This window comes from Anomaloglossus baeobatrachus, chromosome 4 (assembly GCF_048569485.1).
Source record: "Anomaloglossus baeobatrachus isolate aAnoBae1 chromosome 4, aAnoBae1.hap1, whole genome shotgun sequence".
Classification (NCBI taxonomy): Eukaryota; Metazoa; Chordata; class Amphibia; order Anura; family Aromobatidae; genus Anomaloglossus; species Anomaloglossus baeobatrachus.
Genome location: NC_134356.1, coordinates 283,888,282 through 283,912,419, shown reverse-complemented (window position 1 = coordinate 283,912,419; position 24,138 = coordinate 283,888,282). Strand labels below are relative to the sequence as shown.

Sequence of the window (24,138 nt, the reverse complement as noted above, 5' to 3'; positions counted from 1 at the left end):
GCAATACGTCATGATGTATAGCCTGGGCCAACGAGATGCAGAAGTGGGGCAGATCACCCTGATGGAGTGATCTCAGATCAAGGACCTATGCACCCTTCTGCACAGTTTCGACATGGCGACGAATATGTTTAGCGCTGACAATGCCATTATCAGCATGACGATTACAGTCATTTACATGCTGGAGCACACGCTAAACACTATTCGTAGTCAGGGGGTGGGACAACAGGAAGGGGAGGAACTACAGGAGGATTCATATGCGCAAGACACAACAACATCACCAAGGTCCAGACGTTCATCATCACCAACGCGGCAGGCATGGGACCATGGGGGACAGGGATCAACAAGGGCGCATGGTAGCAGGTGAGATGTTGAGGAAGGTGCAGGAGGACATGAAGATATGGAGGACGAACTGTCCATGGACATGGAAGACTCAGCAGATGAGGGGGACCTTGGTCAAATTTCAGTTGAAAGAGGTTGGGGGGAGATGACAGAGGAAGAAAGAACGGTTAGCACCTCTATGCCACAAACACAGCGTGGACTTGGTGCGCATGGCTGCGCAAGACACATGAGTGCCTTCTTGTTGCACTACCTCCAACATGACCCTCGTATTGTCAAAATTAGAAGTGATGATGACTACTGGCTTGCCACACTATTAGATCCCCGGGACAAGTCCAAATTTTGTGACATAATTCCACCCATAGAAAGGGACGCACGTATGCAGGAGTATCAGCAGAAGCTGTTACTCGATCTTAGCTCGGCTTTTCCACCAAACAACCGTGCAGGTGAAGGGAGTGATTCTCCCAGTTGTAACTTGACAAACATGGGACGGCCTCGTCATCTTCAACAGTCTACCCGTACCAGTAGGACCGTATCTGGTGCTGGTAACAGCAATTTTATGGAATCTTTTCATAATTTTTTTAGACCCTCCTTTGCAAGGCCACCAGAGACAACAAGTCTGACACATAGTCAACGGATGGAGAGGATGATACAGGAGTATCTCCAAATGAACATCGATGCAATGACTTTGCAAATGGAGCCTTGCTCCTTTTGTGCTTCAAATCTAGAAAAATGTCAAGAGCTCTCCAGTTACGCCTCGAAGATTTTGTCGTGTCCAGCTGCCAGCGTTGTCTCTGAACGTGTCTTCAGTGCTGCTGGGTGTGTGCTGACAGATAAGCGCACGCGTCTGTCCAGTGACAATGTGGACAGACTGACGTTCATCAAAATGAACAAGTCATGGATCCAGAAGGAATTTACTACCCCTGTGTCATCCTGGGGAGAGTAAATGCTTGTGGATTTGGAATGTGCTTGATGCAAATCAAAACATCCTGTTTGCAACTAGGGCACAAGTGCTGCCACTGATAAGGTGTCTGTGTGGGGCCCAATTTTTGGAAAAAAAGGGAGACTCCGCTTGGAGTAACCCTTGCTTGCTGTGTTTTTTAAAAATGATACAAGATGAACAGATCTGAAGGCAAGATGAAGCCAACATCATGTCTCCGCCTGCACTTTTCTCACAAACCTGCATTTTTCCAGGGACACCCTACTCAACACCGTCTACAGACAGCAGCCAGATCTCTGTCCCTCAGATGTGGTCAAATAAAAGGCCACTTACTGCGACCCATGACAAAGCTAAGTGGTTGACTCTATCCCTCTGTAAGCTGTTGGCTACCGAAATGCTGCCTTTACGCGTAGTGGACACACAGGATTTTACAGACCTTATGTCTGTCGCTGTGCCCCAGTACCAGATGCCCAATCACCACTGCTTCTCCAAGAAAAGCATGCCCGCGCTACACCGGCATGTCGCACACAACATCACCACTTCCTTGAGAAAATCTGTGTGCGACAGGGTGCATTTCAACACAGATACTTGGACCAGTAAGCATAGACAGGGTCATTACATGTCACTGACTGGGCACTGGCAAACTATGGTGAGAGATGGAGAAGGGTCTGCTGTACAAGTCTTGCCGTCCCCACGAGTTGTTTCAATCCTTGTTCTGTATGTAGAAGTTAATACACTGCTTCTGCCTCTTCAACCTCGTGTGGGTCCTCTACCTTTGCGCAAACCCTGTGTGGTCAGGCCACCCTTCCTTGCAACTGCGCACAAGGACTACCACACACCTCCTTACTATGCTGGCAGCAGAGCTCAATGCCATCAGGCGGTCAAAGTTTTACTTTGAAATGTATGGGAAATGTGAGTCACACCGCTATTACAGAGAATAGTAGTCAGGCAGGGTCAAAACATTAATTGAGGAACAGGAACAGAATGGGACGGCCAGGACTTAATCAGAAAACAAGCAGAGGTGAAATGCGTATCGGCCAACAAGGTACATAAACAGCAAGCAGGAAAAGTAGTCAGGTAACAAGCACACAAAATCATAAAACTGAACTGGGGGTAAAATTAACCAGAGGTTCATAGCTATGTCTGGCAGTGGTCTGCAGACAGGATGGGCATAAAAAAGGGTGTGGTGTCTTCCCATTGGTTGTAGCTGAATGATGGTATTTCATCTGTGAGATACCCACCAGCTACATTCAGCCAGAGATTCTGCATCTGTCAAGGTAATGCAGCCCAGTGGGTGAGCATAACCTGCGTCCACCTGCGCCGCTGGCATCGACTACTCTCCCATCATCAGCACTATTCATGAAAGGAACACGTTGTCACCTGGCGACCGGAGTACAAATTGACGGAGCGGACTCCGTTGGTGACTTAACAGCCGTGTGCGGCAATGATGCAAACCTGGCTGCGGGCCATCCTCAGGGCAATGTGACACACGTGCCTTTTATGGCTCACGTGTTGATCCGAATTCTCCAGCAATTTTTAAAACACCATCACGGCCTACATGGCCTTGTGCAGCGGGCACGCTCGCTATGTGCTCACTTCCATCGTGCGCACACAGCAGCTCAACAACTTTCATCACTCCGGAAGTCTTAGGGTCTGGCAGTTAAACGCCGGAAATGCGATGTTCCGACACGCAGGAATTGGAATCTGCACATGTTGCAGCGTGTGTGGCAGCACCGCAGAGCCCTGCTGAAATACGGTAAGACATATAGCCTGGGATAAGTTGATCCAGAGGTGGTGCAGATCACGCTGCTGGAGTGGTGTCAGATCAAGGACCTATGCACCCTGCTACACAGTTTTGAAATGTCGACGAAGATGTTTAGCACTGGCAATGTCATTCTCAGCGTGACAATTCTGGTCATCTACATGATGGAGCACACTGTAATTATTATTCGGAGTCAGGTGTTGGGACAAGAGGAAGGGGAGGAAGTACAGGAGGAGTCATATGCGGAAGGGATAACAAGATCTACGAGGTCCAGATGGTCAGCGGCACCTATGCGGCAGTCATGGTGAGGGAGAGGGATTAACAAGGGCGCATAGTATCAGCAAAAAGTGTTGATGAAAGTGCAGGAGCCCATGAAGAAATGGAGGACGAACTGGCGATGGGCATGGAAGACTCAGCAGATGAGTGAGAGCTTGCTCACATTTCGGTTGTGCGAGGTTGTGGGTAGAGGGCAGAGGAAGGATGCACGATTCTCACCTCTCTGCCACCAACACACCAAGGACTTGGTCCTCCTGGATGCACAAGACACATGAGCGCCTTCTTGCTGCACTACCTACATGACCCTCGGATTGTATGAATTTGAAGTAATCCTGAATACTGGGTTGCCACACTGTTAGATCCCCGGTACAAGACAAAATTTGGCGAACTAATTCCTGCCATAGAAATAGACGCACGTATACAGGAGTATCTGCAGAATGTGGTACGCAATCTTAGATCTACTTTTCCACTAAACACCAGTGCTGCACAGAGTGAATCTCAACACTTTGTCATGGATAGGAGGAAATGGTCTTTTACTTGTCCACATCGGAGGGACCGAGGGATGGCTGCTGTGCTGAGATGGCGTTGAGTACGGTGTCCCTGCACAGTTGCACTTTTGGTCATATCCCAAAATGAGTTGAAAAAGGACAGATGCTGTTGGAAAGGGGAACAGGTGTGTTGGAAAGGGGAAAAAAATTTTGGTCCGTGGATTTGGTGGTTAAACAACTGTAACATTTGCTGAAGAAACAACATCTGTTACAGTGGGACTGGCAGATTTGGATAAAGTGGTATATAATCTGTGACCGCTATATAACAAAAATTAATAAGAAAAGAAAGAGAAAGGTATATATCACCTTCAGCAGTCAGTGTCCACCGTGCTCCCAGTTGGAAAAGGAGAGGTTGGCAACTTGAAGGTTTGGTGGAGGATACAGAGCTGTGTGGCTATGAAACTAATAGTAGCCTGAACCGAGTTAGACGCCATTCGGATCTGGAGACTGTGAGCCCTGTTAGCGTCACAGGGTCCACATGCCCACCCAGCCCAGGAACTCCCTGTTAACAACACAGGGGCCATTGAGTACGCTGACCGTGTGCGTAGGGGCCACACCTGTGGACAGCAGGCGCATCAGCAGCAGCAGGCCTGTTAATGCCACTGGGCTGCACAAGCAGGACTGTTAGGACAGGAGCTGGTCTTAACCGTTCTGCGTTACCAACTGTGGTGGTGGCCTGCATCCACCACCCTATCCCTGCCTACCTCTGGCCTAAAGCCGCAATGGGTTCAACACATGGAGGTGTGCTCTTTCGGAGCATAATAGAAGACTGCGCACCTCCTTGTTGGCTCCAGCCCCTTTTATAACCTGGGTCCGCCCCAAACCAGGGTGAACCACAATGCACCTCCTGGAGACAAAAGCAGAGTGACACGTCATGAGTGGCATAACTAGCGTCCTATTTGGAAACGCAACTTCAATGATGACCTCATGGCTGCCATGACCCAAACACCTCACCAGTCATCGTCTGACCATCAATAATGCGGTGACAAGTCATAGGTGTGGGCCTCTGCAAGCCATTTGGGAGGACACCTGATGCCCTGTGGTCTATATGGGACCCCCACATCAGGGCCAGGGCCAAAGAGTTCATTACCGGACCTAGTCTCTGATGCAGGAAGTGCCTGAGCATGCTCAGTAGCATGAAATACAGTCTCTGAAAAAAGACTATCAGCTTTAGCATGGTGTCTAGGCACAAAACAGGACTTAGACCCGGCACAGAATGCAAGCACCTGTGCAAAGAGGCTTTTCACACTTAGTGTGGGAGCATGCGCTGTATCCCGAAATGAAGACTTAGCGTCAGGAATGGCACAGTCAGGCTGAGCATACTCATTAGGCGAAACACTGTAATTATGCTGCAGCTGGGGTACATCGGCACACGCATGCGCACTAGCTGCCTCTCCACACTTAGACGTGGAGGGGAAATTTGTCTTGGAGATGCTGTCTATGAACAGAAGGAAAAGCTAAAGGAAGCCTGACTTTCTATCCCTCCGAATTATGAAATGCAGCAATGAATTCCATGAGTTTGCTATAACATTAGCGTAGCTAAATGTGCATGAGGGTGTGATGTAGAGGTGCTAGAAATAGCTTGTCACCAGTGGGGCACTAATGGAATACAACAGCCAGTTCTATGATGCCACAAAATGGCAGTATTTTGTGCTATCATTATAGCTTATTAAAAACAGAGCACGAGGTTGTCATGCAGAGGTGCTGCACATAGATTTGCAGTAGTGTGAATAGACAAAAGTACAATAGCCACGTTTAGGATACAACTAGGTACAGTGAGTGTTTGCTAGTATAATGGCTGAGTTTAAAAAAGTTTGAGTGTGCAATGCAGGCAGACGTGCTGCAAATAACGTTCCAATACTGTGAATTGACAAAAGTACAATAGCCACGTTTAGGATACAACTAGGTACAGTGAGTGTTTGCTAGTATAATGGCTGAGTTTAAAAAAGTTTGAGTGTGCAATGCAGGCAGACGTGCTGCAAATAACGTTCCAATACTGTGAATTGACAAAAGTACAATAGCCACGTTTAGGATACAACTAGGTACAGTGAGTGTTTGCTAGTATAATGGCTGAGTTTAAAAAAGTTAGAGTGTGCAATGCAGGCAGACGTGCTGCAAATATCGTTCCAATACTGTGAATAGACAAAAGTACAATAGCCACGTTTAGGATACAACTAGGTACACTGAGTGTTTGCTAGTATAATGGCTTAGTAACAATGAGTTGTAGTGTGCAATGCAGGCAGACGTGCTCTGCAAATATCTTTGCACTAGTGGGACTATAGCAAAGTCCAATAGCCACGTATAGGATGCCACTAGGTACACTGAGTGTTTGCTAGTATAATGGCTTAGTTAAAATGAGTTTGAGTGTGCAATGCAGGCAGACGCGCTCTGCAAATGTCTTTGCACTAGTGGGACTATAGCAAAGTCCAATAGCCACGTATAGGATGCCACTAGGTACACTGAGTGTTTGCTAGTATAATGGCTTGGTTAGAATGAGTTGTAGTGTGCAATGCAGGCAGATGTGCTCTGCTAATGTCTTTGCACTAGTGGGACTATAGCAAAGTCCAATAGCCACGTATAGGATGCCACTAGGTACACTGAGTGTTTGCTAGTATAATGGCTTAGTTAAAATGAGTTTGAGTGTGCAATGCAGGCAGACGCGCTATGCAAATGTCTTTGCACTAGTGGGACTATAGCAAAGTCCAATAGCCACGTATAGGATGCCACTAGGTACACTGAGTGTTTGCTAGTATAATGGCTTGGTTAGAATGAGTTGTAGTGTGCAATGCAGGCAGATGTGCTCTGCTAATGTCTTTGCACTAGTGGGACTATAGCAAAGTCCAATAGCCACGTATAGGATGCCACTAGGTACACTGAGTGTTTGCTAGTATAATGGCTTAGTTAAAATGAGTTTGAGTGTGCAATGCCGGCAGACGCGCTATGCAAATGTCTTTGCACTAGTGGGACTATAGCAAAGTCCAATAGCCACGTATAGGATGCCACTAGGTACACTGAGTGTTTGCTAGTATAATGGCTTGGTTTTAATGAGTTGGAGTGTGCAATGCAGGCAGACGCGCTCTGCAAATGTCTTTGCACTAGTGGGACTATAGCAAAGTCCAATAGCCACGTATAGGATGCCACTAGGTACACTGAGTGTTTGCTAGTATAATGGCTTGGTTAGAATGAGTTGTAGTGTGCAATGCAGGCAGACGCGCTCTGCAAATGTCTTTGCACTAGTGGGACTATAGCAAAGTCCAATAGCCACGTATAGGATGCCACTAGGTACACTGAGTGTTTGCTAGTATAATGGCTTGGTTAGAATGAGTTGTAGTGTGCAATGCAGGCAGACGCGCTCTGCAAATGTCTTTGCACTAGTGGGACTATAGCAAAGTCCAATAGCCACGTATAGGATGCCACTAGGTACACTGAGTGTTTGCTAGTATAATGGCTTAGTTATCAGTTGGAGTGTGCAGAGGACAAGAGGGTACAGTGGCAGGATTGTGGTGCTCTGGGTAGAGGAATGGAAGCCTGCCTTTCTATTCCCTCCTAATGGTGAAATGCAGGTAGGAAATCCCTGACCTGGGCTACACAGACGCTGTTGCTGTTTGCAGGACCTGTCACCTATGGCTCTCTGACCCTGCCGGTTGGAGCCCTTAAAAGGACTGCTATAAAGTGCTCTCCCTAAGCTGTCTAACGCTGTGTATGCAGCGCATACAGCTGTATCGGCTATAGGACTCAGGAAGACGGAGCTGCGACAGTGATGTCTGACACCAAAGACGCAGAAGGCAGATAATGGCGTCCGTGAAGAAAATGTCCGGTTTTATAATGCAGGGACATGTGACATGCAGATCCTATCACACATGCCGTTGCTTCTCTGGCTCAAAGTCCACTTAGCTGTGTGTGTGTCTGGGATTGGCTGACATGCTGGCCCGCCCCACAAGACGCGCGCGCTTAGGGAAGGAAGACAAGAAAAAAAAAAAAAAAAATGGCGATCGCCATTATAGAAACAGCAGTGATCTGAAGGCGCTGTTCACGCACACTATACACTGAAATGTGATAATAGTTTGATTCACAGAGTGACTTACACTATTACAGCAGAAACCAAGCTATGATTTAGCTGTTTTTTGGCTGCTAGAACCGTTCTCGAACGTTTCTAGAACTACCGAGCTTTTGCAAAAAGCTCGAGTTCTAGTTCGATCTAGAACATGCCCCAAAATCACTCGAGCCGCGAACTGGAGAACCACGAACCACGAACCGCGCTCAACTCTAATAATAACGCACCTTGACAGATTCCGTTGGAATTCGCCAAGGTGTCTATGGTGGCGGATTCCACCGCTATGAGCTAAGCGGCGGAATCCGCTGAAAAATTCCGTCATGTTCTACTGAGCATGCTCAGCATGTCCAGCAGAACGATCTAAACCGTTTAAAATCACTCCTGGTCTCTATCCCCCTCTCCCCCCCTTTCTTACTCACCGATCACGGGCGCGGCGCTGCACGGCTGTCACAAAACTCCGGCGGCTTTTCCTCTCTTGAAAATGCCGGCTGCTCATTATTCAATCTCGTATTCCCTGCTTCCCCCGCCCACTGGTGCCTATGATTGGTTGCAATCAAGAAATAACGTCTGGAACACCATTCGGAGTCTGAACTGGCTGCAAAAACCTAAAAAATCTACACTATATGGAGAGAAGGTATGCACACCAGTGACTATGTAAGGGGAATATATGAGAAGCAGAAACTGCTGTGTGAATACTGACATGAAAAATACAATAGCTATATGTAGGAGTGAAAGTATGAAAAAGAGAAATTTAGCTATCGTTTGTGAACCTGGCCCCACCCACACCTATTGCCAGTCCACATTATACGCATATATAGCCTGGGTCTCAGCTTCCCATACACGGTAAGTTTTTTAACTGCATGAGAGGACACACACTAGCTAGGGACCCCAACGTAGAGAAATACTTTGGCGTAGTGTTAGGGCTTTGTTGCATTGATCAATTCAATAGCTACATTTCTCTTTATTCATATGTTCATGGCAGTAATGCAGATTCCATTTTTCATACTTTCACTCTTACATATAGCTATTTTATTTTTCATGTTCGTATTCACACAGCAGTTTCTGCTTTTCATATATTTCCCTTACATAGTCACTGGTGTGCATACCTTCTCTCCATATAGTATGATTGGTTGCAGTCAGACACACCCCCATACTGAGTGACAGCCGTCTCACTGCAACCACTCACAGCCGCCGGTGGGCGGGTCTATATCGTGCAGTAAAATAAATGATTAAAAAAAAGTGTGCGGTCCCCCCCAATTTTGATACCAGCCAAGATAAAGCCACACGGCTAAAGGCTGGTATTCTCAGGGTGGGGAGCCCCACGTTATGGGGAGCCCCCCAGCCTAACTATATCAGCCAGCAGCTGCCCGAAATTGCCGCATCCATTAGATGCAACAGCCCCGGACTCTACCCGGCTCATCACGAATTGCTGTGGTGCGGTGGCAATCGGGGAAATGAGGAGTTAATGGCAGCCCATAGCTGCCACTAAGTCCTAGGTTAATTATGGCAGGCGTCTCCCCGAGATACCTTCCATGATTAACCTGTAAGTTAAAGAAAATAAACACATACATCAGAAAAAATCCTTTATTTGAAATAAAATACAAAAAAACCCCCCTCTTTCACCACTTTATTAAACCCCCAAATACCCCTCCAGGTCCGACGTAATCCACAGAGGTCCCACGACACTTTCAGCTCTGCTACATGAAGCTGACAGGAGCCGCAGTAGAATACGACCGCGCTCTATCCACTCCACGCAGCAACTGAAGTGAGCCGCGCGATCAGGTGTGCCCTTATTCAGGTGACCCGCGGACACAGCTCTTGGGTGGAGGACTGCAGCTGTGGCCAGACCAGAGTGATGGCACAGCTGATCGCGCGGCTCACTGCAGTCACTCAGGGGATTTGCGGTTACCTCTCTCTCCTCCCGACCGCAAATCTTTTTCTCGGCGAAACATTAAAAAAAACCAACTCAAAACATTCTTTTTCAGAAATCCGTTACTTTATTAGCACACTATTTGCAACGCATCCGTCACACAATGCACTGTGACGGATGCCTTCCAACGCAAGTGTGAAAGCAGCCTAATGTGTGCGGGGGTCGGAGTGCGGGGTGGGTGGAGCCAAGCGGGCCCATGGCGCTGAGGACGTCCGTGCTGGGGACTGCATGGCTGGGGACAGGTGACTATCCAGGTGTGTGCGTGTTTAGTGTATACATGCGGAGTGCGGGGGTGGCGGAGCCGAGCGGGGTAATGTGTGCGTGGGGTGGGGAGGCGAGCGGTGGGTATGCCTCGGCTGGGTTGCCAGTGTTGGCTCCCGGGGGTGCAGCACTCACCTGGGACTCAGGGCTCCGTGTGGGTGCGGGGAAAAGTGTCGGGCGTTGTCCTGTCGGCCCGTTGTTGGGGCTGTTCAGATAGCTGAGCTGTTGATCGCAGGCTCTTAAAGGGAACCTGTCATCAGAAATTTCGCCCAAAAGCTAAAAGATTCCCCCTCTGCAGCTCCTGGGCTGCATTCTAGGAAGGTCCCTGTTATTATTGTGCCCCATGTGAGACCAAAATAAAGCCTTTATAAAGTGCTACCTTTTTGTATGCAGCTTCTCTAAATGGGACACGGGGGCGGGCTCTCTGCCGTCCGTTATTCTGCCTCCTGGTCCTGTATGCAGCCCCCATCGCTCCTTTCCATATCTGATGCACCGCCCACTGCTCCAGCCATCCCCGCGCATGCCCAGTGCCAGTCTCACGGGACTGAGCAGTGTGACCGCTGGTGACGTGTGCACAGGCAAGTGATTATGGGCGGGACTGTGACTGTTATCAGCAAGTACCCGCCCATAATCTCGTGAGCGCGCAAACCTCTCCAGCGGTCACACTGAGCTCAGTGTAGATGCTAGACTGTATGGGCTGCTTCCAGGGATGACGTCCCTTTGTCACGTGATAGTATTTTGAACACGCCCCTATCTCGTGACAAAGGGACGTCATCCCTGGAAGCAGCCCATACAGTCTAGCATCTACACTGAGCTCAGTGTGACCGCTGGAGAGGTTTGCGCGCTCACGAGATTATGGGCGAGTACTTGCTGATAACAGTTACAGTCCCGCCCATAATCACTTGCCTGCGCACACGTCGCCAGCGATCACACTGCTCAGTCCTGTGAGACTGGCACTGGGCATGCGCGGGGATGCCTGGAGCAGTGGGCGGTGCATCAGATATGGAAAGGAGCGATGGGGGCGGCATACAGGACTAGGAGGCAGAATAACGGACGGCAGAGAGCCCGCCCCCGTGTCCCATTTACAGACGCTGCATACAAAAAGGTAGCACTTTATAAAGGCTTTATTTTGGTCTCACATGGGGCACAATAATAACAGGGACCTTCCTAGAATGCAGCCCAGGAGCTGCAGAGGGGGAATCTTTTAGCTTTTGGGCGAAGTTTCTGATGACAGGTTCCCTTTAAGCGCGTGCGGTGTGGCGACGGTTGTCACTGTAATGAGGTCATTTTGGAGACCGGCAGCCAGCCAGACAGAATAAGGCAATTATAGATGCTAGAGATTTCCACAGGTCACAAATGACAAATGTCTTTGCTTGCCTTCCCATGCTTCAGTTATGGTTCGCTGCCGAAGTTCTGTTTTACTTATATCCTGTGGATGCCTATGGAGTTGAAATGTTCAATCATGGAAACCCCCTTTAAGCCATAATGAAAACTCTACCATGTGATCCTGCATGAGTGCGTCAACTGGTCCATGTTTTCTGCATTCACTAGTCATGTGTTACCTCTGTATTAATTCAATCTGAGCTGATCCTAGGGGATTATAGTGCTTTTGTGGAGAATTCTAGGTTTGCAGACTGTCATTTGATTGCAGACTTCGGCTGATGTCAGAAATTTCTTGTCTGCCAACACATTTACAGAACCTAATGCACATTACTGGCACACTCCGGCAGCTAATGGGAACCATTAATATTATACAATTGTCATTTTCCTGAAGCTGAAGCAGCCGTACTCCTATAGAAACCTTTATTCTTTGGACTATTTATTAGGTTTAGGTTTGGAAGTTTGTGCTGTATTCTTATCTGATTGGTTGTCATTTTATCAGTAACACTTATCCCAGCCAAAAGTCACTGCCTTTTCCCAAGAGGAGACGATATTGCTATCTTAATGTCAGCCTTGCTAAATCAATATAAAGTGTTCAGTTCTTCTCACTTGCCAGGAACTTTTCAAGTTTTCAATTGCAAACACATCTTTGACAGTCTGCTTTTATTCCTTTCTGACTAGGTAATGTAGAAAGGGTGGACGTCTGGCACTGTTCGCTATAGAGGCATCCAATTAATAAATGGCTATTGCGCCGTGCACATTTTTACAATTGGAGCCTATACATTGGTATCTTTCTTTATCGTTCCTATGGGAGACCCAGACATTGGGTGTATAGCTTCTGCCTCCGGAGGACACACAAAGTACTACACTAAAAAGTGTAGCTCCTCCCTCTGAGCATATACACCCCCTGGATAACGAGATCTAGCCAGTTCATTGCTTTGTGTTCAGGAGGTACACATCCACACATGCATTCTCATCTGATTTTTCATTTTTGGAAAGTTTTTGAAGAAAAGCGGGTCCAAGCTGGACTCCCGGCATGTCCCTTCTCACCCCACTGTGTCGGCGGTGCTGTTAAGGTTGATTTACAAGGCTGGAGCCTTACATGCCGCGCTCCTTCACCATCCCTCGGGCTCTGGCTTGAAGTGGGAGCCAGCACGGTTCTCCTTGCTTTGCAGGAGACTGGTCTCCATCCGCAGCCCTTCAGGATCCTGCTGGACGGAGCACTCATCCCTAGGGACTTGGAACCCTGCGTCTCAGCAAGCTAAGTACCTGAGACGTTTATATTTGGGGGGTCCCTTGTACTTTATTATGGTGGGAGAGTGTGCTGTGTAACTTTTGTGACATTTCCGGCTGGTTCTCTGGCTGTCGCCTGAGAACCACGCCGATGGTGCCTGCACGCCGGCCGCATCGCTTAAATTTAGGCCCCGGCTTCACCGGAGGCCTACTTTCGATTTCACTGCCCTCGCATGTCAATCATGCAGAGGGACAGTGCGGCTCCACCCAGCGGCTGGTTTGCACAGGGGAGAGACACTCCTCACTGAGTACATGTCTCCTCCCCTGTAAATCTCCTTGGCCCTCCAGATCCCGCTCTCAGAGCAGGTCCCGCCCCCTCTCCTCGCTCCGGCGCCATTTTCTCAGCGTTTTTTCTCTGGATCAGCGCTGGCTGCAGCATCCCTTCTAAGCTGCTTGGGGGTCCGGGCTGTTGGATCTGGAGGGCACACAAACGGTCTGGTAAGCCACAACCTCCGGTTGTGGACCTTATTATATACTCTCTGGGGGTCATTCTGGCTCAGAGCCCCCACTTCAGCAGCATGTCTCACACGAGGAGCAAGGCTGTAAGGCTGTACTCAATATGCAGCATGTAAGCTCATACTGCCTGAACCGAGCACATATCCACATTGTGATGCCTGCTCTAACCTGACAATGCCTCAGCCTGGGATCGCACTCACAGTGGTCCCTCCGGCTGCTCCGGCTCCGGTGGCTGAACCCCCGGCTTGGGTAGAATCCCTCTCTAGGTCAATCTCCCAGTCTGTTGCCAACTCCATGGGACAGCTGTCCTGGACTTTGCTGAACATGCATCAGCCCCCTTCTCAGGGCGCCTCTGCTGCTAGGGCTCTCTCAGCAGAGCTCACAGAGGATTCTTCATCTGGTCCCAGACCCCGTCCTCCTAAAAGGAGACGCAGGGTTCCCTCTCCTGCCTCGTCCCGCAGCTCTGATTCACGAGCTGACTCGCAGGACGCCTTTACTGGGGGCTCGGACGCTACCTCCATGTGCCCCATTGATCTGTCCGAAAGTGACGCAGATGTTAGTGATTTGATTGCCTCCATTAATTCTGTACTGGACCTCAATCTGCCAGTATCAGAGGAGCATCCCTCTCTGGCAGAAAAGCACCAGTTTACCTTGCCTAAGAGGACAAGGAGTGTGTTCTTTAACCACTCCAGTTTTCAGGCCACTGTGACCAAGCCTAGGGCCTGTCCTGACAAACTCTTCCCAAAGCGTGGTTCTGATGACCGTTTTCCCTTTCCACCTGAGGTGGTCAAGGAGTGGGCTCATTCAGCAAAGGTAGACCCTCTTAAGGATTCCACTGACCGCCAGGTTGACCTGCTGGCCAAATCTGTATATGAGGCGGCTGGGGCCTCGTTCTCCCCATCTTTTGCAGCAGTGTGGGCTCTCAAGGCCATCGCTGCTTCTTTAGAGGAGATGCATTCCCTCACCAGGGAATCTATGCCCGAAATGGTTGCCTTATCTTCCCAGGCTTCAGCTTTTTCATCCTATGCAATGTCTGCCATGCTGGAGGCTTCTCACCGCACTGCGGTGGCTTCGGCTAATTCTCTCGTTATCCGCAGAATCTTGTGGCTTTGAGAGTGGAAGGCAGATGCTTCTTCAAAGAAGTACCTTGCTGGGCTCCCTTTTGCTGGATCCAGGCTATTCGGTGAACAACTGGATGAAATTATTAAGGAAGCTACTGGCAGGAAGAGTACTTCCATGCCACAAACTAAAACCAGGAAACCTGCCCAGGGTAGGAACCAGTCGAGGTTTCGTTCCTTTCGTTCCTCCAACTGGTCATCTTCTAAGCCCTCGGCCTCGTCCACTAACTCAGACAAGGACCAAAATCCCAACTGGCGCACAAAGGCGCGTCCACAAAAGACCGCAGGAGCTGCTGCCACTAAGGCAGCCTCCTCTTGACTATCTGGCTGCGCCAGCAACGTCCTTAGTCGGTGGCAGGCTCTCCCACTTTGGCGACGTGTGGTTTCAACACGTCTCCGATCAGTGGGTGCGGGATATCATCTCCCACGGCTACAGGATAGAATTCTCTTCCAGCCCGCCAAACAGATTTTTTCTGTCAACTCCCCCCTGCTACAAGGCCGCCTTCTTCTCTCAGGCCGTGGCATCCTTGCAGGCCAACGGAGTAATTGTACCGGTTCCCGCCCGGGAACGGTTCAGAGGTTTCTACTCAAATCTCTTCCTAGTCCCCACTAGTCCCCAAAAAGGACTGTTCCTTCCGGCCCATCCTGGATCTCAAGCTTCTCAACAAGCATGTTCAGGTGTGGCATTTTCGCATGGAGTCTCTGCAATCAGTCATTGCCTCAATGACCCAAGGAGATTTCCTGGCATCCATCGACATCAGAGATGCCTATCTGCATGTGCCAATTGCAGTTTCACACCAGCGTTGGCTACGTTTTGCAATCTGAGAGGAACATTTCCAATTCGTGGCTCTTCCCTTCGGGTTAGCCACGGCCCCTCGAGTATTCACCACAGCAGTGGTTGCGGTTCTGCACCTCCAGGGGTTGGCACTCTCGCCACTCTAACCCAATTCGGGTGGCTTGTCAATCTGCCCAAATCCACTCTGACTCCGACCCAGAGGCTCACGTACCTAGGGATGCAGTTAGAGACTCTGCCGGCACTTGTCAAGCTGCCCTTAGTCAAACAGCAGTCCCTCCATCTGGCGGTGCGCTCTCTGCTGAGGCCCCACCGTCTTTCCATCAGGCACCTGATGCAGGTGCTGGGTCAGATGGTGGCGTCAATGGAGGCTGTTCCTTTTGCCCAGTTCCATCTGCGTCCTCTGCAGACATTTTCTGTTGGGACAAGCGGACTTCCTCCTTGCACAGGCTAGTGGCTCTGTCGCCACAGACCAGGGGCTCCCTTCAGTGGTGGCTTCGGCACCTCTCTCTGTCTCAGGGACGCTCCTTCCTGGCCCCGTCCTGGGTGATCCTCACCACGGATGCCAGTCTATCCGGCTGGGGAGCGGTATGTCTCCACCACCGAGCACAGGGCACTTGGACTCCGTCCGAGTCAGCCCTCTCGATCAATGTGCTGGAATCCAGAGCTGTGCTTCTGGCTCTCCTAGCCTTTCACCACTTTTTGGCGGGCAAGCACATCCGAGTCCCGTCAGACAACGCGACAGCGGTTGCCTACATCAATCACCAAGGCGGGACACGCAGCCGCCTGGCAATGTTGGAGGTTCAACGCATCCTTCAATGGACGGAGGACTCCAAGTCCACCATATCCGCAGTCCACATCCCAGGCGTGGAAAACTGGGAAGCAGATTATCTCAGCCGTCTAACCGTGGACAGTGGCGAGTGGTCCCTGCATCCGGCAGTATTTCAGTCAATCTGCCGCAAGTGGGGCACTCCGGAAGTGGATCTAATGGCATCCCGGCACAACAACAAGGTTCTGGTTTACGTGGCTCGCTCCCACGATCCTCAGGCCCTTGCAGCGGACGCTCTGGTTCAAGATTGGTCCCAGTTTCGTCTGTCCTACGTGTTTCCCCCTCTAGCTCTCTTGCCCAGAGTTCTGCGCAAGATCAGAATGGAGGGCCGTCGGGTCATCCTCATTGCACCGGACTGGCCCAGGCAAGCTTGGTACCCAGACCTGCTCCATCTGTCCGTAGAGGTGCCGTGGCATCTTCCGGACCGTCCAGACCTTCTCTCACAAGGTCCGTTTTTCCGCCAGAATTCTGCGGCTCTCAGATTGACGGCGTGGCTCTTGAGTCCTGGATCTTGATGGCTTCTGGTATTCCTCCTGAAGTCATCTCCACTATGACTCGGGCTCGGAAGTCTTCCTCGGCCAAAATCTATCACAGGACCTGGAGAATTTTCCTGTTCTGGTGTCGCTCTTCCGGCTTTTTTCCTTGCCGACCCTTCTGTCCTTTCTACAGTCCGGTCTGCAGCTAGGACTATCCCTCAATTCCCTCAAGGGACAAGTCTCGGCTCTGTCAGTGCTGTTCCAGCGGCGTATCGCCCGGCTGGCTCAGGTGCGCACGTTCAAGGGCGCGTCTCACATCATTCCGCCTTACCGGCGGCCCTTGGATCCCTGGGACCTCAATCTGGTCCTCACGGCCTTGCAGAAACCCCCCTTTGAGCCTCTTAGGGAGGTTTCTTTGTCTCGTCTTTCACAGAAAGTGGTCTTTCTAGTGGCCATAACTTCCCTCAGGAGAGTCTCTGATTTGGCTGAGCTCTCTTCGGAGTCACTTTTTTTGTTTTTTTTTATCAAGACAAGGTGGTTCTCCGTCCGACTCCGGATTTTCTCCCTAAGGTGGTTTCTCCTTTCCACCTTAACCAGGACATTTCCCTGCCTTCCTTTTGTCCGGCTCCTGTTCATCGCTTTGAAAAAGCGTTGCATACTCTGGATCTGGTGCGGGCGCTCCGGATCTATGTGACTCGCACCGCTGTTCTTAGGCGGTGCACCTCTCTTTTTGGTGCTAACCACAGGTCGGCGGAAGGGCCTCTCGGCTTCTAAGCCGACCTTAGCTCGTTGGATTAGGTCGGCCATATCCGATGCCTACCAGTGTACTCAGGTGCCTCCCCCGCCGGGGATCAAGGCACACTCGACCAGAGCTGTCGGTGCCTCTTGGGCTTTCAGGCACCAGGCTACGGCTCAGCAGGTCGGTCAGGCTGCCACTTGGACTAGCCTGCATACCTTTTCAAAGCACTACCAAGTGCATGCTCATGCTTCGGCAGATGCGAGCTTAGGCAGACGCATCCTTCAGGCGGCTGTCGCCCATTTGTGAAGTTAGGCTCCACCTACTTCTCAGTTTTTCTGTTTATTCCCACCCATGGACTGCTTTGAGACGTCCCAATGTCTGGGTCTCCCATAGGAACGATAAAGAAAAAGAGAATTTTGTTTACTTACCGTAAATTCTTTTTCTTATGGTTCCGTATTGGGAGACCCAGCACCCTCCCTGTTGCCTGTTGGCAGTTTCTTGTTCCGCGTCTTATCACCGGCTGTTGTAGACAGAGGCTCCGGTTGTTCCGGTTCTTGCTCTGTCTTTACCTGTGGGTGGCTATTCTCCTTCAGCTTTTGCACTAAACTGGCTAGATCTCGTTATCCAGGGGGTGTATATGCTCAGAGGGAGGAGCTACACTTTTTAGTGTAGTACTTTGTGTGTCCTCCGGAGGCAGAAGCTATACACCCAATGTCTGGGTCTCCCAATACGGAACTATAAGAAAAAGAATTTACGGTAAGTAAACAAAATTCTCTTTTTTATGGGTATTCGTTACTTTTATACACTAAAAAGAAAATGGGACATAAACCAAGAGCCTACATCATTTTTGTGCACTCTTAGGTCACACAGTACACAAGATGAAACACCCACACGATGGTGGGAACATAGCCATATTTCTCTGACGCCTCATTGGGGGACACAGGACCATGGGTGTTATGCTGCCTATCCATAGGAGGACACCTAAGTAGATGCAAAAGCATAGCTCCTCCTCTGCAGTATACACCCCCTGGCCGGGCCAGGCAGCCTCAGTTTTAGCTTAGTGTCTGTAGGAGGCACTTCCTTTCAAGGTTTATTTTTTGAGGGCGACTGTTTCCTTTTTGGGACTGATCTCCCACTACCATCAACGGGCGGGAACGTGGCGTGTCGCTTCCACGTACTCCCTCCTGCGACGCTGGATCCTGGGCTGGACGACGGGTTCCACAGACACCGATTTTCCAGAGCCCAGGGCAGAGGCACAATTCCTCAGCCCCTCTTTGCAGGCTCATAGTTGAACATGGCACCTGTGTGACCGGACACAGCAAGCTGACTCTGCTATTTCCACTGCCTGGACTGAAGCAGTGTTTAAGGTGAGATCCCCCCTGACTGGTTTCCCAGACAAAGGGAGAAAAGACGGTGCAGGGAAGGCTCCCAGGACTGCTGAATTTACAGTATTTATTATGAGAAAGTCCCTTGCTGATTGCAAGGAGGAGAACCCCAGGGATCCTGAACACAGTGTTAGGGGTGCTTCACACACAGCGAGCTCGCTGCCGAGATAGCTGCTGAGTCACGCTTTTTGTGACGCAGCAGTGACCTCATTAGCGATCTCGCTGTGTGTGACACTGAGCAGCGATCTGGCCCCTGCTGCGAGATCGCTGCTCGTTACACACAGCCCTGGTTCGTTTTCTTCAAAGGCGCTCTCCCACTGTGACACACAGATCGCTGTGTGTGACAGCGGGAGAGCGACAAATGAAGCGAGCAGGGAGCAGGAGCCGGCGTCTGACAGCTGAGGTAAGCTTGTAACCAAGATAAACATCGGGTAACCAAGGTGGTTACCCGATATTTACCTTAGTTACCAGCCTCTGCAGCTCTCACGCTGCCTGTGCTGCCGGCTCCGGCTCTCTGCACATGTAGCTGCTGTACATATCGGGTTAATTAACCCGATGTGTACTGTAGCTAGGAGAGCAAGGAGCCAGCGCTAAGCAGTGTGCTCGGCTCCCTGCTCTCTGCACATGTACCTGCATTACACATCGGGTTAATTAACCCGATGTGTACTGTAGCTAGGAGAGCAAGGAGCCAGCGCTAAGCAGTGTGTGCGGCTCCCTGCTCTCTGCACACACAGCTAAGCGGTGTGCGCTGGTAACTAATGTAAACATCGGGTAACCATACCCGATGTTTACCTTAGTTACCAGTCTCCGCAGCTTCCAGACGGCGGCTCCGTGCAAGCGCAGCGTCGCTTGCACGTCGCTGCTGGCTGGGGGCTGTTCAGTGGTCGCTGGTGAGATCTGCCTGTTTGACAGCTCACCAGCAACCATGTAGCGATGCAGCAGCGATCCTGACCAGGTCAGATCGCTGGTCGGATCGCTGCTGCATCGCTAAGTGTGAAGGTACCCTTAACGTTTCTCTAGCTTGCTGGCTGGAGGAGGGGGAAGTCTCTCGCTGTTTCCAGAAAGTCCTGCACAGATAATTTACCGGTGGCAGGGAGAGTGCCCAGAGCTCAGGAACTCACGCTGTTTATTTGCTCTGTTTATTTGCTGTAGCAGAAAAGCCGGCAGAGATAACCACCAGTGACAAGCTGTGTGCTGACTGGAGGGAGAGGGAGGAAAACTGTCAGAAGCTCCCTTCCCGCCATTTTTTACTACCCACAGCAGGGGGCGCACACTGACTTCTTCGCGCTCTTTTAGTGCTAAGCCCCCCCCCGCCCCAGGAAAGCGTGCGAAGATCTCCACAGAGCTTACTCCTTCCTGAGGACAGGGCCATCGGCTGATTCTGGGGAGGTGCTTGCTTCACTTGTAGCTCTGCTGACCATTGCTCCCCCTCCTGGCATTCTCCTATTAGTGCCCTTAGAATTCTGCATGTTCCTAAGAGTGCGAAGGCCCACATAGTCTATTATTCAGCCTGCACTGCCTGCCACGCTGCGCTACCACGTAAACACACCTCTTCTCTCTGTGAGTCCTGTGCCCCTATAGCCCCCAAGACCCCCCTGCCACCACCGCCGCAACCGTCAGCCCAGAGCCTAGGGCTCCCAGCCCACCGGAATGGGCACCGTTTCTGTCCCAATCCATGGAGAAACTGTCACAGAGCCTGATTCTGGCTATGCAATGTCGTCCTCCACACCCTTCTGGGCCCCTGGACGGAACGCAGCCTGAGGATACCCCTATGGAGGATCCTTCTGAGGTAATCCGGGCACATGTTTCACCGGTTGCAGGGATCAGGAAAAGAGCACGACCGAGTGTCTCCAGCTCTCTCTCATGGCCCCCATGACTCTCCCTCGGAAGCACACATGGCAGGCTCTCCCACACGCTCCACGGCTTCTGAAGAGCTGGAGGAGGGAGAATGCTGTTTGTACCAGGAGGATTCCTTGGTTTCATCCTCCCCAGATGATCAAACTGCAATAGACTCCCTTATAGCAGCAATCAACAAAACTCTGCATGTGGAGGATCCCCCATCCACTACCACTGACCATGCGGTCTCCTTTAAGAGGGAAAGGAAACCCCAAAAGGTTTTCGCTGATCACCCAGAGTTTCAGGATATCCTCACAAAGGAAAGGGAGAAGCCTGACAGGCGCTTCGGTAACCAAAAACTCATGGAGTCCCGGTACCCTTTTGCCTCACCTGCCCTTAAGGGCTGGGCCGATCCGCCCTCGGTCAACCCCCCCGGTCTCCCGCTTTACCACAAAGACGCTCCTGTCTTTTTACCCGATGGTTCCTCCATCAAGGACCCGACAGACAGGTGGAGCACCTCGCCCGCTCTGCTTTTGAGGCTACGGGTTCCTCCCTCTTGCCCTCCTTTGCCTCTGTGTGGGTCGCAAAGGCGATCTCGGTCTGGGCAGAATCCCTTAACACTTCGCTTGAGGAATCCCAGTTCACTCATACCTTCACAGAGGTAACAGCTCAAATTGCCGCTGTGGCGGAGTACCTCATGCAGGCCTCCATGGACGCTGCTACCTGCGCAGCGTTTGCCGCCTCAAATGCCATAGCCATCCGTAGAGCTCTCTGGCTCCAACAATGGCGAGCGGACTCTGCCTCCAAGAAGTCTCTCACGGGCCTTCCCTTTTTTCCAAACCGATTTGTTTGGCGAACGTCTGGACAAGCTCATTTCTGACGCCACGGGAGGAAAGAGTACCTCCCTCTCCCAGCTGAAGTCCAGGACGTCCTTCACCAGACGTCCACAGTCCTCGTTTCGCTCCTTTCGGAACTCATTTGGTTGGTCGACATCCCGTGCTGTCCCCGCCACCAGCCGCGGACTACGCAGGGACCGACCTTCTCAGCTCTCCCCGAAACTCACTTCGTCATGGCATCCTAGACCAAAACAGTCCAGGACTAGGGAGACTCTGCCACGACGTTTTCCCCCCTCATGACTCCTTCGGCGCCCCGGAGGACACACTCATTGTAGGAGGTCAACTGCGGCTCTTTCAACACATCTGGGCTGCCGCCTCAGACGACAAATGGTGCGAGACCTTGTGTCTTCCGGTTACCACATAAAATTTCGGACCCGACCCCCGAGTCTGTTCTTTCTCTCAAACCCCCCAAAGACTCGAAAAAGACGCAAAGCTTTTTTCTCAGCAATCCACTGGCTCCAAACAGCAGGAGTGAAAATACCTGTCCCAGACGACGAGAAGTTCGGGGGGTTTTATTCCAACCTCTTTGTGGTCCCCAGAAAGGATGGGTCAGTTCCACCCATCCTGGACCTCAAACACCTAAACAAACATGTGCACGTACGGAGATTCAGAATGGAGTCCCTAAGGTCCATTATTGCATCCATGGTCGAAGGGGAATTCCTCGCCTCCATAAACATCAAGGACGCGTACCTGCACATACCCATCGCCCCAGATCGCCAAAAGTTCCTCCGCTTCGCAGTTCAGGACTCCCACTTTCAATTCGTAGCTCTACCCTTCGGCCTTGCCACCGCACCAACGGTCTTCACCAAAGTCATGGCGGCCGCCATGAGCGTCCTTCACGCCAGGGGAGTAGTCGTTCTCCCTTACTTGGACGACGACCTCATCAAGGCCCCCTCCTTCCGTGACTGCTCAACCAGCGTACACATCACTGTGGACACCCTATCCCGCTTAGGGTGGCTAGTGAATCTAGACAAATCATCCCCAATTCCATCACGATCCATCACCTTCCTGGGCATGTCCCTGGACACCCGTCGGGGCTTGATCTTTCTCCCTCAGGACAAGGCGATCGCTCTTCAACGAGCGGTACGCTGCCTTCTACGTCCTCCATCTCTCTCCATTCGATTCAGCATGAAGGTACTCGGCAGGATGGTGGCGGCTATGGAAGCAGTACACTTTGCTCAACTGCACCTCTGCCCACTGCAGCTAGCCCTTCTAGCGGCCTGGGACAAGAGCCCCTTCTCCCTGGACAGACATCTTCACCTGACGCTTTCAGTCAGGTACGCACTTCGCTGGTGGCTTCGGTCCTCATCCCCATCGAAGGGGAGATCTTTTTCTCCCAGCGAACGGGCTGGTCCTGACCACGGACGCCAGCCTCCTAGGCTGGGGAGCAGTGTACCGGCACCACACTGCTCAAGGACGTTGGACGCCCCAGGAGTCTTCCCTACCCATCAACATCCTGGAACTCCGCGCGATCTTCCTCGCGCTCAGAGCGTTCTGCCCTCTGCTAGCGGGTCGTCAGATTCGAGTCCAATCAGACAATGCGACAGCTGTAGCCTATATCAATCGGCAGGGGGGCACCCGCAGCAAAGCTGCTTATCTCGAGGCCCACAAGATCATCAGCTGGGCCGAATCGACGGGATCAGTGATATCAGCGGTACACATACCGGGGGTTGAGAACTAGGCAGCAGACTTTCTAAGTCGCCAAGGCCTGGCCGCCGGAGAATGGTCTCTCCACTCAGATGTGTTTCTACATATCTGCACTCGCTGGGGCACACCAGACGTGGACTTAATGGCCTCAAGGGTGAATGCGTTCATAGCCAGGTCACGCGACCCGCAGTCCAACGGCGCGGATGCTCTAGTCTGCTCCTGGCACCACTTCCGCCTGCCTTACATATTTCCACCTCCACCTCTGCTGCCACGGGTAATCAGGCAGATCTAGGCAGAGGGAGTCCTGGTGATACTGATAGCACCTGACTGGCCCAGGCGCGCCTGGTATGCCGAATTGGTACAAATGCTCACAGACGCACCGTGGCGCCTTCCAGACATCCTAGACATGCTGACCCAAGGGCCCATTTCCCATCAGAACTCCAGAGCCCTGAAGCTGACGGCATGGCCATTGAGACCTGGGTATTAACAAAAGCGGGATTCTCCCCCGCGGTTATTTCCACCATGATCAGCACCCGAAAGCCTGCTTCATCCCGCATTTTCCACCGTACGTGGAAAATCTTCCTTTCATGGTGCAGGGAAACTAACGTCCAGCCTATGCCTCTGGCCATCCCCATAATTCTCGACTTCCTACAGTCTGGCTTGCAAGCTTGAACGAGGACATTGTTCTGCCTTCCTTTTGTCCACACCCAGTTCATAGGGTGGAAAGGTCTCTGCATTCATTAGACATCGTCAGAGCTCTCAGATATTACATATCCAGGACAGCCCCCTGTAGGAAAACGGACTCTTTGTTCATCATTCCTGAGCGGCCTAAGAAGGGCCGCTTCAAAGGCGACTCCGGCTCGCTGGATTCGCTCTGCGATCCAGGAAGTCTACCGCTTGCAACTCAAGCCCATTCCTAGTGGGCTGCAGGCTCATTCCACGCGAGCAGTTGGCGCTTCGTGGGCCTTTCGGCATCAGGCTTCAGTGGAACAGGTGTGTAAGGCTGCGACCTGGTCTAGCCTACATACGTTTTCAAAGCATTAGAGTCCATACCCAGGTTTTAACTGAGGCAAATCTGGGTAGGAAAATTCTGCAAACTGCAGTAGAGCACCTCTCTCAGTAGGCGCTCCAGGCTGTCTGGGACTGGTTCCAAGTCCTTGGGTTGTGTTGTCTTCTTTTATGT

General features: G+C 51.2%; 1 protein-coding gene across 1 annotated transcript in view; it reads left to right on the top strand.

Annotated features, from left to right (window-relative positions):
- ZFC3H1 (zinc finger C3H1-type containing) overlaps positions 1-24,138 on the top strand; it is a 222,243-nt gene that overhangs the window by 134,027 nt on the left and 64,078 nt on the right.